At 44.0% G+C, this 2559-nt stretch overlaps 1 non-coding gene across 1 annotated transcript; it reads left to right on the top strand.

Annotated features, from left to right (window-relative positions):
• Positions 1 to 1191: 1191 nt before the first annotated feature.
• Positions 1192 to 1264, top strand: trnar-acg (transfer RNA arginine (anticodon ACG)). Its single transcript has one exon. It is a non-coding gene; the product is annotated as a tRNA-Arg (tRNA).
• Positions 1265 to 2559: the final 1295 nt, after the last annotated feature.

A 2559-nucleotide genomic window follows, 5' to 3' on the forward strand; every position in this document is an offset into this window, starting at 1 on the left:
TTGATGAACCGAGGTGAACTCTCTCAGCGTTGCTAAGCCTAAATGCTACAGTTTTACCCACTTCCAGTCCTATGTGACAATTCTAACTACTTTACTAAATGTACTACAGTACATTAACAACTATAGTGTTTTGAGTACATTCTATGTGTTGATTGGTTCTTAAAGTACATGTCTTGTGGCCAGCCCAGCAGGAGACTCCAGAGTGTGTAAAGGCCTGACATGAGCACACCATGGTAACTGTTAGAAAAACACTAACTGATTTGTCATCACTTATTTATTTGTAGGCGATATTGGAGTAGTGTTTGGATATTTTATTTCTGGATTAACTTGATTTGTCTAACGCTTACTCTATCTCCTTGCTATAGCTCTCAGTGTGTGACTGAGAATGCAGAACACTTTGGTTTCAGCTGTGAGTGCTGTGATCATAATTTGGGCATGAATCAGATCGTCTCGGGATATAGCGCTAACAAAGACTACAGCCATTCCGATCATGTCTAAATCAAAAGCCAGAGGGCCGCCAGAAAGCATAGCGCTACGTATAGCGGCTGCGTTTTCGGAATCCCAAAACGATCACTGATTGCAGCCAGCGGCGTGTTGGTGTTGCGTTCATTTCGATTCATTGCGCAAAAACAGTATATAACCAAAGCTATAATACCAGTGAACTCTTCAACTTAAATCGTTCTTAAGCTTCTTGATGAACTGAGGAGAACTCTCTTTTGGCTTATTTTCTCTCTCGGTGTCTGTGAGTGTCAGTCCCAGTGTCAATAGAACTAATCATGTAGTGTATCCGGGTTGCAGGATTTTTTAATTTATTTGTTTGTTTTTTTTTATTTAAAAAGCACAGAAGGTATCATTTGCATATGAATCTGTTCGTCTCTCGATATAGTGTCAAAAAAGATTCCAAACTATTCCAATCATGTCTAAATCAAAAGCCACTGCACCAGGCCAGAGGGGCACCAGAACGCATATCACAACATGTAGCAGCTCCTTTTACCTGCCGGCCCAGGTGTGTGGGGTGCCGTGATCGAATAGTGGTTAGTACTCTGCGTTGTGGCCCCAGCAACCCCGGTTCGGTTATGGTATTAGCTTTTCCACATCACCGGTGAACGCTAGGCATGGCTTTTGATCTCTGGCCGTTTGTCACTTGAAAAGCATAAGCAGGTATGACCCCGCTCCCTTTAACGCTCACATGGGCCAGTGGCGCAATGGATAACGCGTCTGACTACGAATCAGAAGATTCTAGGTTCGACTCCTGGCTGGCTCGGCTGCCTTTTAAGAGCCCAGAGGTGTGCCCCAAACTCCAGCTGCCGAATTGCTGGCAGAGTAACACCTCCCATAATCCCTGAAATGCGGAGAGTCCTGTACTGGGAGGTATGCTGGCTTTCTCCACCAGGAACACCAGCCCACCCTCTGTCTAGCGGCTTATCTTCCGCTGGAGTGACAGCTCGAGTAGCTGGATGTCAGCGCTGGCCAATTTTGTGCTCTGCAATGCAAGGGTCCCATGCAAAGCTCTGGATGATACCGCGCCGGAAATCAAACTGCTTGGTGGTCGAGTAAAACACCGATCTCAACGCTCCTGGGGAGCTCTCCCATATGGTCTAGCGGTCAGGATTCCTGGTTTGACTCCCGGTATGGGAACGTGACTTTATTGGATTGCCTGCAGAGCTGGCAAGAAGTTCACCAAATCGCTCGGTTAATAACGGCCGGGAATGCTTCCTCAAGGGAAACCAAAAACGATCACTGATTGCAGCCAGCAGTATGTTGGTGTTGTGTTCATTTCGATTCACAGCGCAAAACGTTACATAACTGATTTGTCATCACTTATTTATTTGTAGGCTCCCATGGGCCAGTGGTGCTACTTGAAGAACGATAGTCTGGGTCAGCCGGCCAATCACAGCTCACCTGGGAAATCTTTCTCGCCCAATCACATCGGCCCGTTACATCTTTATTCCCCAATCCCTGGGCTGAAAAGATGGACAGACAATGATGGCCGCACCCATAGCGAGCCAATCGAATCTCTCACAATTTTATCGTTCTCCGCTAATCGCAACAATGGCCCGCCCACGGCAATCGATGGATCGTGCGCGCTAATGACGTGTCATTCAAGTCAAATGTATTCGCATAATTACAGTGTGGCACAGAAGCGGAGTGTGGTACAGTAGCGGATTACAAAAGAATTACTGCGTCAGGTAAGAGACTATGTTTTTTCAGTGTGGGATTTACCTTTTTATTTTAATAACTTTGTTTAACCTTTATTTTAGTAGGTTTTTATTTATCTTTACTTTAACGGTTGTTGTTTACACATCTAGATGTAAATATCTGGAAATGAAATGTGAGAATTCTGGTCTATAGCCTTATATACTTTTTTGGAACTTAAAGCCAAATTGTCTTCAAAGTATAAAAAAAACATTTGAGTATTTTCAGAGGGGACTGTACAAATAGTCTTAATAAGTGAGCGAGTGTGTATCTCTGATAGAAACTACTATATATTAACTGTACCAAGTCAGTGTGTTTTATGAGTATTGTTCATTTCCATCAATCTAACCTAACACTAGCCTA

The sequence above is a fragment of the Hemibagrus wyckioides genome, unplaced genomic scaffold, assembly GCF_019097595.1.
Source record: "Hemibagrus wyckioides isolate EC202008001 unplaced genomic scaffold, SWU_Hwy_1.0 Contig9, whole genome shotgun sequence".
Taxonomy (NCBI): domain Eukaryota; kingdom Metazoa; phylum Chordata; class Actinopteri; order Siluriformes; family Bagridae; genus Hemibagrus; species Hemibagrus wyckioides.